This window comes from Grus americana, chromosome 7 (genome assembly GCF_028858705.1).
Source record: "Grus americana isolate bGruAme1 chromosome 7, bGruAme1.mat, whole genome shotgun sequence".
Lineage (NCBI taxonomy): Eukaryota > Metazoa > Chordata > Aves > Gruiformes > Gruidae > Grus > Grus americana.
This window is the reverse complement of record NC_072858.1, coordinates 28,550,369-28,566,052: the sequence shown is the minus strand read 5'-3', so window position 1 is coordinate 28,566,052 and position 15,684 is coordinate 28,550,369. Positions and strand designations below refer to the sequence as shown.

The 15,684-nt window shown below is 36.6% G+C and overlaps 1 protein-coding gene across 1 annotated transcript in view; it reads right to left on the bottom strand.

The window, feature by feature from the left end:
* Positions 1–15,684, bottom strand: part of RET (ret proto-oncogene) — a 136,273-nt gene that overhangs the window by 103,348 nt on the left and 17,241 nt on the right. Inside the window, exons 4-7 of the mRNA XM_054831386.1 lie at positions 13,620–13,728; positions 8,498–8,692; positions 6,536–6,616; positions 342–514 (exon numbers count right to left, since the gene is read on the bottom strand). The gene's annotated coding sequence lies outside the window, so the exon portion shown is untranslated. The remainder of the gene's footprint in view (positions 1–341; positions 515–6,535; positions 6,617–8,497; positions 8,693–13,619; positions 13,729–15,684) is intronic.

The window sequence follows — 15,684 nt, the reverse complement described above, 5'->3', positions numbered from 1 at the left end:
TTTTGCTTGTGACAAACAAATTCTGGATTACAATTAAATATTTTTATTGCTCTCGCAATTTATGGGATTAAATGATGCTCAGTATCCAAGAAATCTTGGAGGACTAGCTATTCAGAACCTGATAATCTAGAATAACACCTTGATTTCTTTGGCTTTGACCTGCACACCTGTCCCACACCTACTTTTATTTTTCAAGCCTACCTCCTGCCTCCACCCATCCTGAATCCACACCATGGCACTACACCACACCCGCATCAAAAAATGCCCAACCACCAAAGCTTAGAGCTCAGCATAAGCAAGAGGAGAAACTTCGCCAGAACTAAATGTCAGTTAGAACCTACCTTGCATCACTAAGATTAAATCTTCATTTTAACCTTCTCTCCAGCTCGGTAACACAAATAGAGGCAAATCTGAGAGCACAGGGAGGATTCAGAGGCTGGGGTCATGGCTCTGCAGGTATGATCAAACCAGCAAACTCCATGGTATGCTTTTAAGAAAACCTGTTCCATTTCATCTGGAAATAATGAAAAGAAAGAAAAAGGGAGAAAAAAAAAAAGAATAAAAAAGCAGAAACCATTCCATATGGTGAAAAACAACGAGGAGCATACTGACTTTCTCATCAGTCTTTTTTAGACAGGTAATGCACGATTCCTTCCACACTCATTCTTCTACAAAGGTTACACAGCCTATCCCCTGTTCCAGAGAAGGATCAGACATGACTGTCATTCCTAACTAATATTTGTCTATTTATTTTAAAAATGGAAATTCCAGAGCCTGGCTAGGCTTTCTGTTCCAATGCTTTATATCCTCAATATTAGAGAATAGAAAATGTTTTTCCTTATACCAAATATAAATTTTCCTTGCTGCAATTGAATCTATCTTGCTTTATCAACTGTACTCACACCTACCTGCAGTACACAAAAAGTATAGTTTTCCTGTCTTCGTATCTACATTCCACTGATTAGGAGATCTGTCATTATTTTCACCTTATTTTTCAGGTAAACAAACTAGAGAAAAATTTGCTCTGGTATTTTAAGTGTTATAAGAAGAGCAAGAAAGCAAACCAACTTGTCAGCCAGTTTTCATATCAAAAAAGAAAAAAAAACCCCACAAAAAAAACCAACACACATAAAACCCCCCAAAACCCTCCTAGAAATTATCATAGAAATAATACTACCCAAAGAGATAAAGGGTTATGTCCAATTTAGGTTTCAAGATACAATAATGGGATCTTTTAAGAGCAGGTATTATCAGTCACCCTTCAGTTTCATCACCCAGTATTCAGAAAAATGTATTTCCATAGATAGTTGTATTTCACCACCACCTGCAAGAAAAGGTTGGCTAAAGAGCATTTTATATTTCTGACCAAACAGATACACGACTGGCTTTTTGCCTTGATACAAGAAATATCTTTTCTTTCCTCCTATCATTATCATCTCTTAATTAATCCAATACAAAGGGTTGCTTAATTAGTTAATTCTTCCATTTATTTAATCTATTTACCTAGCAACATTTTTCATTAAGAAAATTTGGACTGCAGGCCTTAAAATGTGATCATGTCTATAAGATTAAAGTGTAATGCATATTGAAGTATGTACTGAAGCTTATAGATAATATTTAGAAAATATATATTTCCTAATTATAATTCTAATCCATTTCTTCTCTGTGTGAAGAACATTAATAAAAAAGGGTTTATATTTCTTTGTTTGAATGAACATTCAGTTACAATTCTGGTTTATTTGTTCAGACTGCTGACATTTCCATGGTCTTTTATTAAAGACCTGATTAACCTGCAGAAAGAGCACGATGTTTGTACAAAGCTTATGTTCTCTAAGCCTACTTCACACCCACATATTGCCTTCTGCTAGGAGAACACTGGTAATGTCAGCATCCCCTATCATATGACAACACCTTCAGAGGACTGACCCCTCTGTCAATACCATGTGATTTATGATGCCAGGAACCAGAATACAAGTAACGTCGGAGCGTTAGCCTGAGCCTTTGGTCAGCCGCAGTGCTGCTGCAAGGCTCTGGGCATGCAGGAAATAACTGACCACGCAGCTCTGCTGACATCTTTCTCCACATTGCTGTCCACTGCGCCCACATCCGGTTGCCATAATAATCAACTTTCTCACAGTAGGTTTGCTATTTCTAGACAAAAGTATTGGCTTAAAATAACCGAAGCCCTCTGCGTGCGACACTCTCAGATGTGCTGAGGATAATATTCTTCCCAAGCTGATCACTTTCCCTGGTTCAGGAGTTTTTGAAAGTTCAAGCATTGTCTGCAGGGACACGGGGAAAATTAATACAACTAAGAAAATTTACCTAGGTCCTTTTTAAAGTAAGCTGTTGGAAAGATCTTGAACCAAATAAAAAAACCACCCAGTGGTGTCCAAGATGTTCAATGAAACCAAATTCTTTACAGCCTCAGCATCCATTTTCCCATTACCTGATGACTCAGGTTATGACACTTATAAACAACAGCATAATCTAACCAACAGATCAGCAATTGCTCTTTTATCTAAGCCAAGTGTTCAACAGTTAGAGATTCTAAATTCAAAGTTAATTTATTAACATTGCACAGTACCATGAGGTCCACACTTGAGATGCAAAATTGGTAACAGGATATAAAATGCAAGATACGACCCTACTAAAGTCATTATCAACTAATTCAAGATACGACACAGTGGCACTAAAGGGAAATAAAGTAATTTAACCATTCTATGATTCTATATTTGTGAGGGGATGCAACAGGTAGAAAGGATCCAGAGTTATGTAATTACTGAGTCAAAGACAATTGCAAACCTGAACTGATTAAGCTTTCTCTGAACAACATCTCTTCAATTTATTGATCTATTTTGCACAGGCTAAACCACCACAAATATCTCATAATTTTAAAAAATGCTCACAGTCAGAAGTTTCATTTTTCTGGGCTAGCTGCATGCTGTTCGCCTTTCACTTGTGTGTGATGTTTATATTATTTCCCAACTTTGTATTTTCTAGAAAAAAGAAGCTGACTGCATACTCAGCCCCAAAGAAAAAATTGCAGATGTAAAAAATATATACCAAGGTTTATGTTCCTCTGTGCATCTTCTCTCGGTGCTTCATTGTAATCGCTCAAGATTTAATATTCAGTAACTTAGCCACGTATTCAAGGAAGGCATGGGCTTGCATAGCCTGTGCAAGTTTTTTCTGTCTTAAGAATCTCTACTGAACACGATATTGTTTGTAGAGAAAATCTCTATGAAAATCTCTCTTAGGCGATAGGAATATAAACACAAAATTCTGCTTGTATATCCACGCCTGCCCTGTAAGGTACGCTGCAAATTCAGGCTTCAGTAAATTCCAGCTCTTTTTTTTGACTCAGATAAATTGGCATTACGCCTCTACTCTTGCCAGATAGCTACGGGTTCTACTAAAGCGCCTGCCAAATCCGCGCAGCAAAAGCTCCACGTGACAGAAACATGAGTCTTGGAGGGTGAGAAGAGATTTTCATGCATTTTCTGTCTCTCTGTACATTTCCTCTTTAAACTCCTGTTATTCCCTTTTATTTCTTCTGTGTCTGTTAGCACCTCAGCTCAGCCGGCTTCCTGAGTGTTAGCAGTCCCAGGAGGCAGGAGACGGCATTTTCCAACCAGCAAGGTACATATTGACAATCCAAATCTTCACAGTGTTCCGGGTGTGAAGATTATACACACTGAAAATAGCAGGGTAGAAGGAGAAAGTTTGTCTTTCAGGATCAGATGAATAGAAACCTATATTACCATGCAATTGTTCAAGGATTAGTCAGTGCTGGAGTAGTTGGGGGCCAAATTTTTAAAGGTATTGTAAAAGCGTTCAACTTCAGTGAATATGTACATCTAAAGACCTTTCAAAAGCTGGATCCTAGATCTTTAAGAGTATACAATGCTGAAAAAGAGTTAGTGAAAATTACACATCATTTTTTTAGAGCGTGACCCATGCTAGATGTAAGATACATCAGATATTAAACCAGAGCTAAACTTCATCTTAGCCAAAAGGGCGCTTGCCTATACTCAGTTCTGAGTAACACGTATATCAGATGGGCACTCATAGCCCATACAACGACCTTTTTAAAATTCATTTTTAACATTTGGTTTTATATAAGCGGGAGAAAACTTCAGCCCAGATGCTGCCTTTAAAGGAGTACATTTGTACTACAGAAGGGAGGAAGATGGGAGGAAGCACCTCACAAGGCCATAGCTGTTATTCAAAAGAAAACAGAGCATCTATATTATTTAAAGGGTATAAAAATCTCATTAGGATATCAAAAGCAAGTTCTTTTCACAGAGAATTAACCTTAAAGAAAGAGCTGATGTAAGCTAGGGCAACACGGTATGTTGCATACATGTGAAATCCGGGATAAAAATGTAGGAATTTCATGGAGTTGATTCCTGAAAAGGTTTTTGTTTTTACTATGGAAAGAACATGTGGTCCTACTCCTGACTGGCAACTGAAAAGTATAGAAATAGCTGAGCAGCTACCGCTGATGTCTAGAATATGGCAGAATATTTTGTGGCATTTTGAAAAGGCTTTTCTTGCCCAGCTGGTTTTAAATGATACCAAATACAAAGTCCTTTGGACTTTAATCATTCCAGCAAAGGAGAGAAGGGTTGGAAGAGTTTAATACCTAACTCTTAATCTAGTTGCTCTCTGTTCTGAGGATGCAGGGAAACGGCTGCTTCAATCTAATCACTTTTCCATTTCTAAATTCTGCCTCTCAAGGCAACAAAACAACAGCATTCTTCTGCTCAATCACAAATGAGACTTTAAGAAATGCAATAGCAAGTCTTGGAGGGTGAATATTAAAGCTACCTCCTTCTCTGTACAGCCAGAGCTGCAGTCAAACATGTCTGAGTTGCACTGACAGTGCCTTCATGCTGGCTCCAAGTGACAGCAAGCAAAATAACCTAAGAAATATCTGTAGGCTTGTCATGTGCTAATATCCTTTTGATAATGCAAACTGTTAATCCTAACACAGGTAAAGAGAAGAAAAGAAATTGGGTTCTTATCTTAAAGAGGCCACATTGGCCAGATGAACACTTCAAGGTCATCCAGCATCGCTATAAACAAAACAAACCTATCGGCTCTATTATGTTGCTAAAATCCCATCTGGCTGACAACATTTTCACCAAACACAACCAATTTATTTTTGTTTTAAGCTTTAATTAAGTATTATAGATTGAAGTGAAGTAATTAATAACTTTAAAGTACACTGACCCACAGAGGGCCAATACCTCAATCAGGTGAAGCCTGGGGAAAGGAAATGCATGAAATAAAATAAAACAAAACAATTTTGTCCCCTCAGTCTCTCCTAGTAAATCAAAGAAAGGAATTTTTATATTAATTGGCAATGAGTCTATGTCTAGTCTGACTGCTGACACAGTTAGCCATAATAATAAAGAGCATTTCTGTGGGAAGTGAAAATGCAGTTTGAATGTTAATAATGCCTTCATTTTCTGTCCTGATTGAATAGTTTGAATAAAATTCAAGCAGCAATGTCCCTGGCCCAATTGCTTATCTCAGGAAAAAAAAAAATCACAGAAATCAAGTAACGTATGAGTTAGTAATATATATAAGCGTCTACATAGGGAGTTCCATTTCAGAGACAGTTCTTAAAAAACATAATGGTGATTAGGTAGGAAATCATTGCAGAACCAGCATTTTTCCACTCCACATTGCTTACGTTTATCATAGCTAGAATGTGCTTAGCAAATACAGTATGGAAAAGGCTATTTAGTGCAATCTGGACAGTAAAATTGAAATTATTTGCCCCATGTCCTCAAAAATTTAAACTATTCAGACCACATTTCAGAAGAATAAACAGATAGTATAATCCAGCTCTTTCTCCCAAACCTCAAAACCACAAATGAGTAAGCAGAAATTAGTTAAATCTCTCAAAAATCTGACTCAACTTGCTGATATGTGCAAAAGCCAGTATTGGTGAACCAAGTCTATGTATTAGGTTTGCATTTCATTATAGAACTCTGTGCACCACATCTTTTAAATATGTTTAACATGTTTACATTTCCATTTTCCAAACAGCTGAGGAGTTATGCCATTATTAAAAGCAGTATTCTTAATCTTCTGACTCTGAAAACCCCAATTTCAATGTTTTCTTCATATGCTAAATGTGAATGACCGCTCCTCATGAAGTTCAGAGCATTAAACTTGTGCTTATACATTTGTTAAAGGCCTTATAAGTCATTTGAGTTCTTATTAATATGGAATAAAAAGAGCTTAACATCATCCCTGACACTAATAATTCCTGTTACATCACCTGAGTCATTGTTTCCCCATAACAAACATTTTCAAACACTGAAGCCTAATAAGCAAAATGAATCATTGCGTATTTGCTGTTTATCCTCTATAGCAGGAAGTAGTTCTTAAAAATATGACTGCATCTGGCAGAAACGTGCCCAGTAGCTCCGGAAAGAGGAGCCAAGCATGTAAAGTTTGGAAATTTCATTTCCTAGTCAAAAAAGAATCAGATGCCCCAAAATGACAGCGTTCATACCTTAAAACTATGAAAATCAACCACTTTACTCTTCCGTAGGATTAAGTAATACTGCACACGCAAACATAACGGATGAAAAATCTGAAAGAAAAAACATCTTTAGAAATTGGAACATGAAAGGATGGCATACAGCAATTTGCAGATAAAGCCCCATTTCCCATATAGGAAAAAAGGAATTAAAAAGGAAGAAATCCTTGTTGTGAAAGACATGAAAACTGATAGATTATTTAAATTTCTCTCTGCTGAAATTAGCCCTGGAAATCACATTTTCAAATGTTTTGCCCAACCCCTCTCTTGGGGCTGAGCATCAACAGTCCACTGCTGTGTACTCGGAGCGTTGAATTATGACCTACTGCAGAAACAGTACATTTGGCATCACAACTTCATAAATTACAAATTGATATCCCTGAACAAATATATAATTAAGTAGAGTTTTTCCAAATACGTCCAGAGGAGATTTTGGATTAAGCAGAAGTGATGAGTGATTTATCCCTGACTTCCCTTGGAAATATACACTCTATTTTCTAAGTGGTTTGTATTAATAAGCACTTAAAATACATCAAAGAACAGCCTTTTCACTTATTTGGATAGATATTGTGGCATATTAGATGAGCAACAGGGGTTTATTCACACAGCAGTTATTCTTCAGTAAGCCAAAATGTTCTGGGAACAAGTTTAGGGTCCTCGCTGCTGAGCAACTCCTGCCTAATTCCTTTATTTCAGCAAAAGAGTAATGATGTAGTTCCAGCGTCCTTCCCAAGATAAATGAAAGGCTGGCCACTCTACCAGTTTTTCAAATCAACATCACACAACATTAGTCTCAGAAGGACAGAGAAGAAACAAATCACTGTAGTCACAGAGGGCAGAGATGTGACAAACCAAAAAACCCCATCAGATCAATAGCAGAGAATGCTGATAAGCCACCACCATTTGCAGTGAACGTTTAGATTTACTTTTCCCACCGCAGGAGAGACAAGTGTAGAAAACAATCAAAGTGCACAGTAGCGATATCTTGTTGCATTGATGTTAAAAAGATCAGAAATATATCCGTGGACCTAGGTCTTCAAGCAGATGTACCACAGCATTGCTGCGGTTAAGCAGAGAGAGTTGTGTTGTCTTCACACTTGCTAAGGAGGTGTCCTTGGAGCTGAATGCTTCAACTTTAGAAAGAGAAATGCGGTTAGCTTTAACCTGGGCCATTTACAAAGACCAGTCAAGTTTTCTTATGTGTGAGGCAAGCATAAATACAAAAATTCAGGCAGCTAGCTGGAAGCAGCGGATTTGTAGCTGGAAACAGCGGATTTGTAGCTGCTTGTCACCAATGACAACAGAAGTTAGACATATTTCACACTAACAGGGACACCATGAGCAAAATATTCACACAACTTTACTAGAAGCAGAAATACTCACAATATTTTAAAATTCTCAAAAAGTGCTTAATTCAAATTTCCAAAGGAAAGGGATATAAAGTGTTCCAAGAAAGTTTTAAAAGCACCTTACCAATTTGGGTGCCTATTTCAACCATATCAGCTCTTTCAGATCTTGATAAGTCCATAATTTCATAAACACTCACAAAACAATAAAAGCTTCAATGCATTTGGATAGACTTTTAAGTATCCAGGAAAGACAGAAGGGCAACAAGAACAGTTTGATTCTTACTGACTTTCATGCAGGATTAACATGTTTGATTCAGAAGTATCACAGAATTAGAATCATTTCCCAAAAGACATTCTGAAATTGTAGCAGGCCGCTCTGTAATACTGTCATCTTATCTTAAAGGTCTTATGCTGAATTGTTCTGAACAATAAAAAAACCCAAAAACCAGAAAACAAACAAACAAACAAAACCCCAAACCAAACCAACCAAAGAACATTTTGGGTTGGGGCTTGCATAATAGAAGTACTCTGGACAAAGCACAACTTTCAGGTGACATTTAGGAGACACCAGGGCACAAAGACTTACGTCTGTAGTGGTCTCTGAGGCCACGGGGCATTAAATCATCTGCAAGGACTGACAAAGGTGCTGAGGTGTATCCCTGGATCTGATCTCGGGCTCCTTACAGCAACGTAGACTTTTGTTTTCCCTTGTATACTGAAGACTGGTTGCCAAAAGATTTTTTCTTTTCTGGGCCAAGATCAATGCATGAAATACTGCAATCTGTAGAAAGTTACAATTTTCTAAAAATAAGATATTAGATTGTTCTGAACATTTAAATGAGAGAAGCTAAAATTCCTTATGCCATAATGAAATGTCACTTTTCATTATGTTTTTAATTAAAACAATGTTCAATTCCACTTTTTTCCCCTGCTACTGCAATATTCACAGTTTTAAAATGTAGAAATAGATAAACAGTAAAAAACATTTAGCTGTTACATTTTTATAAGAATGAACACATTTACTTTTTCCGCTTATAATTGATCTAGGTAACAGTTGAGAAGGTACATTTTCCTGTTAGGCTCTGTAACATTTCAGGAATCAAACCAAGAGGTGTACTCTCCAGATCATTGCTTCCCACGCTTATACTGTTTGTTTGACGACTCTAAGTCTAACCTTTTTCCTTAGATTTTCTAGCTATCCATTTTAAACTTAAATGTCATCATTACCAAAATGTCCAGGACTTCCTATGATGTAAATGAATTTTTGGTATTATAAGCAGTGGCTGTTTTCTTATCTGATTTTGACAGTGGACTTGAAGCCTAAGAAAACACTGGTGTTTACTCATATATTATAAAGCAGCAGGAGAATTAGGGGACAAGGAGAAATCTTGTTATTCAGAGACAGTTCAGTTTCTGGATCTAAACCTTTGTGGGCAGCTTTTACCAAAAATAAATACATAAATTTGCAAAAATCCTCGCTGTACACATTAGGGAAGGTCAGGCCAACAACTCCGCAGTGCTGTCAAGGTTAGCTCCAGCATGGGGTGGGATGCATGGTGCCAAGGTTCAAAGGCTTGGGTGGGCAGAGGCAGGGAAAGAGCAATCGCCCACCTAACAACATTGGTGCAGTCCAAGTTACAGAGAAGGGGGGCAGCAGCTACAAGGACCTTTCTGACGGCAATTTCTAACAACTAGTTCAGGGTTATCTTAACAGTTATCTTAACAACTGTTTTGACTAACCCAAACCAGACGGTCTCCAGCATTTTATTCATCCTTAGTACACATATTAAGACAACTATCAGATGCTCCCCAAAAATAAGAAACCAGAAGTTTGGCAGTCTATTAGACCTTACAGACACAGGCTTGAGGACAGATGGTCCCTTGAAGTTCTTCAAAGGGTTGCCCAAGAACTTTGTAGGAGCCAGCCTTCCCAGAAAAGCTAGAATTTTCACAGAAGCATTTGTCCTTTACACCTGGAATTACTATTTCGGCCCTACTCAGTGCTTGCAAAGTCTGAAGGCTGGATCATTGTCACTACTCCATTTAAGAAAGCTGAATAAATAGCCAGGTATGCAATGAATTATTTTCTTGAGGCATAAGGAATGGGTACTTAAAACTCTTACACCTCACCACATCCTTTCTTTAGTATAAGCAATAACTTATTCATGCCTTCACCACTCATAAGTGTAATGCAGTTATCCAGGACACATGCCAATATAATCCTTATAGCTTCCACTTAAGAAGCTATGATGCACAAAATATTTCAAAACTTTTACATTGAAATATAATTTATCGCATCTAAAATATTTCTTTGTATACACACATTTAAATTCTACAGAATTAAAAAATTAAATAACCTATTATTCTCTTGATACATCCTGTGGAAATGAAGCCTTTCTCAACATGTTAGTTTTGTATTGGTGGAAGTTTGCATTTCACACACACAGGCCACGTCAATTCCATGCCTTTTTCTCTGAAGCAGTTATTGCTAGAAATTCATTTGCAAAGTATTTGAACACAGTAAATAACTCAAGCAGGCTCTTGTCAACATGCATTAACACCTTTTACTGCTTCGTTTGTAAAAGGCATTTTTCCTCTCTCCCTCCACAGCATTTGTATCGAAGTTCATTGTTCTACAAGTTGTATTGATGTTGCTGTGCAAAGTTCAGACTTAGCAAAGCTGCTTATCTGCATACTGCGATACTCTAAGTAGCTGCCTATTGATTTTTGCTTCTCCTTTAAAACCATCATGGCTTCTTCCAATATTTTTCTTAAACACCCAATGTAAAGGACTGGAAGATAGTATGTAGACACTCAGTTTTTCAAAGAAACTCGGAAAGTCTTAACACTAGTTAACTCTCCATTAAGAGGAATGCATTTCATGTGTTTCATGAAGAGTATAAAATAAATTCAGTATCTCAAGTGAAATCCCCTTTATTCATTAAAGAAATAAAAATTCAGAAGGACATTGTGAATTAATATATCATGTTCTAATCAATATCACATTAAAATAGTTGATTTTTTTTTTCCACATTTAAGGAACTTCTAGCAGTACAGTAGCCTTACCAGAATTTCTGGACATAAGCATTTTAAAAGGCACATATTAGAACCATTCAATTATGAAGACAGACAGCAGTATTTTTAGCAAGACCTTTCTAGCAAGCCATTTAAGATGTATTACACATAGGTGCTCAGAGTCCTGTCATATATCTTGAGCATGGATGATATGTCTGCAAGAATGCTGTAGTTTCATGACAATTTCTCAAATTCTATTCATTGGTTTAATAATTTCCCCATTTTTAAAAGATATCAGCTATTTTGGCCTTCAGAGCCCTGTCATTTTATTAAAAAGTTAATTTTAAAAAATGGCAGCATAGCTCTTAGCAGACAGAAACCTTTAGAATTATACTTTCTTTAATGCTCATCTCAATACTGATCAAAAAGACATGAACATTCGGACAGACAACCTCCAGTCTCAATGGCTTCTGATAATTCTGTAGGCGGGCATTTCTCCAACACATAACATAAAGCTACTATCTTCTTTCAGTTATCGGACAACTGCTCCTGATTTGATATTTTACGGTGCATTTATTACGTTCTGGTAGAGTAGGCAACTTTTTATGTTATAAGATATGTGCTGCATTTGGTAAATTTCTGAAAGCTTTTAATTTGGCTGCTTTTTTGTGTTGGTAGACAAGATAGATTGCCAAAACTCTGATCTTGAACACCACAAGATGACTTGCTCTGTCCAAAAAAAAAACCAGTGGAGAACATTACTAGCATTTTTTTCCATGATCAGTAGGCAAAATTCAGGTCCTTATTCTGATGACTGCATGATTCAGTTGTGATTTGTCGTCTTTGGCTGGTTTCTCAATTTTGTGCACGCTTTTGAAAAAGAACTGTACAAATTGTTTGTAATGAAATCCAAACCTGCTGACAGGTTTTATTATGAAACCTACATTTGGGCCCTTTAAAAACTTTCTCCATGATCCCAGGCTGAGTGACTTGTGAGCAGATTTATGATTTCGAGTGGAAATGATGCTGAACTCAGAAGTTTGGTATCATTTAACGTGAAACCAGGCAAATCTTAGCGATTTTGGATGACACTTATTGTGTATTCTTCCGAAGGTTCAAACATGAAAGTCAAAGGAAGGCCAGGGAAAGTAAAGACAAAAGACTGCATGAAGGCTACAGAGCATTAAAGCTCTACTTTTCTCAGGGAAGATGATGGCCCCTTCACCACTGATATATAACCAGCCATGGAATTAAAACGCATAACACAGGAGATAAAATTTTTGAGGGCAGAAAGAAAATGGAGTGATCACACAGTGCAGAGGCAAACACTCAAGAGAAAGCTCTGGGGCATAAAATGCAGGAGTAGGAAGACAACCACAATGAGCACATGAGGCAGGGAAATTTTAGGAGTAGAAAAAGGACTCTAACTTGGGTGGTGAGGATCATCACAAATGATGATTGTAAAGAGATAAGTACTGCCACAAAAGGCAAACTAGAGGGTTCAAATAGTGATTGACAAGAACGTTGTCTTCAATGTGTACTTTAGAGGAGGCTGGCAAAAAGTTGCAGAGTATGCACATACCACATCATCTACTTCAACTTAGATCTTACTGTGACCAAGGTCTTAATCTGCCACCTAATTAGATGCTGGCTCTCATGAATGAGCAGTGCTTTCAAATATTTTCTGATTCTCAGTAATATTCACTGCAGTGATTCTAGATATTTTTCTTAGCTATGTATATGTCTAGTCTTCTGCTGGAATAGCTACATTAATATTCTGTTTTCAAGTGAAAGCAATTTACTATTCCTGTCCCATCAAACAGCAAGTAATGAACCCTATAATCTTTGAAGGAGTTTTTCACTATAAGCTCCTCCAGTGGTTTAGTGTAAAAAAATTGGAATCTGTAAATGTGTCTAACAGAACATTTTGATTTGTCCACAAAAAGTCTCATGATCATTTTGAATTGTGTAAGTAAAGATAAATAAATCCTTTTTTTTTTTTTAAGCCACTTCTCTTTTCTGCTGGCTAGGGGTAATAATGTTTTTCCCACCATTACTTCATTAACCAAATCACATCCAGTTTGATTAAGATATCTTAGATGACTGCTATTACTACTAGTAAAAGCACTTTAACAATAAAATAAATAATATAATGTTTGTTAAGGACTAAAGGATAGTATTGAGGCTATCTTTAAAGGTTGATTTGTTATTGATTTGTTAGACTTCTGATGCATTAGCGTGATTTCTGTGAATTGCTTGATCTTACAGGTTCATACATGTTTCTCTAGTAAAAAAGTGGATGTGAAAGGCAAACATTCTGAGTTTGACAAGTGGGGATAATTTTTTTATTAGCTTTTCAGGAATTCTGAGAGAATCCACATGGAGATCAGACTTATGATTGAGAAGCATTTCATTTTCATTTCCTAGGCAAACCACAGTTTGGTCTGGAAGTGATATGGGTGGTGCTAGATTTCAACTTTAACATGGGAAAGAGGGAAAGAAAGAGGGAAAGACAACTGAAAAAAGACTAAACACAGCCCTGAAGGGACCTGCCAAACTTGATATGATCATAAAAATTAATTCCGTATTCAACACTAACAGATACAATTTCTGGCTAAACATAATATTTTCTACTATATTTCCCCATAACTATCAACTCACATGCATGCTGCTTTGGATTTGAAAGCACTTACCAGAGATATTTTTTGACAAGAATGATCCTTGACTTCGCATGCACCCAGCTAGGGCAGCCAAAATAATCCTCTCAGGGAGAAGAACCAGGACCTGGGTCCATAGCAATATCTAGTGTAGAAATCACAGAAAATAAAGAGCAAGAGAAGAAGGAAGGCATCATCATCCCTACCAAGCTGTAAGTGTTCTTATTGATTGGATAATCAAAAGGTGAATTGCTCAATAAGAACAGCAGTTAATCTACACAACAGTGACAGGGAATCAACTCTGGTTTTAAATGCAGTTCTGTTGCAACATGAGAATTGGAAAAACTCTTTTTTGGGGGAATTTATATTAACTTAGATAAACAAACTACACCGATATAGAAAGCAAATCTAATTTAACTGTGGCACAAATACATACAGTTAGCTGTAGACATTAGGTAAAAATTATTTAGAAATGGGTATTATTACAAAAATAGATTTTCTGTGTAATTTAATCTTAGCTCATGATTCTGTACTACTGAACAGTCTATGCTGTTTTTCCCTCTCATCTCTACCTTTTCATTCTGAAGTTAATAAACTTCCAAAAAGTCTAAGTGAGCCTGTATCTCAATGACATTTTCAACTTGTAATTACCCAGGTCACTTTTGAAATTAAGATACAGTTCCTACACTATTTTGACTAGGGGTTTTTGTTGTTGTTGTTGTTTTCCAAACTACCATGTGATGACTCGTTTTATGATTATGTAACACACTAAATTACCAGGGTTTGCTTCAATTTATTTTTTTTTAATACTGCCTGGAATTCTAGGCTCACCATCATAATTCTAGCACCGTGGAAACAAGCCTAGTTTCTGTAATAACATTTTTCCCTTTGTACTGATTTTATCCAATATTGTGAAATCAGAACAGCCAACAAAACAGAACATTGAAGCTTTTCAGATGAAGCACGTACATTTTTAACAGAGTTTTTATTTTACAGTTTTGCGACTAGGGGAAAAAACTTTTGTTTCTGTAGTTTCATTCTATAGAAATAAGCTATGTTTTTAGTAAATATTCATTTATGGGAAAATAAAACAACAAAATACAGTTCAGAAGACTGAATGTTTTTCAGGACTATGAAAAACACAGCAAGCCAAATGAAAATGAAACACAGGAAACATTTCTACTATCTCTGACTTCATAAAGCCTAGTTCATTATTCAGGGGCACACAAAAGTTGCTCAGACCACTTCTGCGCACACATTGTAATAAATATTCAGTCCTTTTTGACTGCTTGCATTCTCTCTTCACAGAAAATAATTGGTTTTATTTCCTCCTAAATGAGAATCGCCAAATTCTTATGGCTTAGAACTGCAGCATGACCAATACTACAAAATAAGTGTTATAAATGTAGATATTTTACATTTACTTAGTTAAACTGTGCTTGGTCTTTTACTGGGACTTACTCAGCATAACCCTTGCCCCCATTTTAAGCAAGCACTGGAGAGACATTAAGGGAACAAAATTTTGAAACTGTGACTTCCTCTGGATTCTCAGAGTTACGTCCACCCAGCCAAGAAGCACAATTAAACATCTCTCTCACATGCACGCACATATACATGTATATCAGAGTATATTCAATTTGGAATACTTTGTTCTATTAACATGTCTTACCTCGTTGATACGAAGTTTTTCAGCACAGGAATCATGACCTCTTATGTCTGCATACAGCTGCTACTAAACCCCATACCCTAATTATCCTGTTTCTGCGTTATATATTAGCATAATATAAATTTACTATTATTATTGAAACCATCACGAGGAAAGAGTCTCTTATTTTTGCACCAGCATGACACCAAATCACAAGACAAGCATGGATTTGTATTGCAACTGATTTTATCTATTAGCACCCATGGAATTCATTGTTCCACACAAAATAAGAGGGTGTTCTAGGCTGTTTCAAGATCGTATCCAAGAAGGGCCTTCAAGAAGCATATTCTTAAAATTGTTAACACCCCAAGTAACAATTTGACCACAGATGCCTCTGTATTTCTATATGGAACACTGTGCAGATTCTAGAGTCACTAAGGGTGCATCGGTGGGATA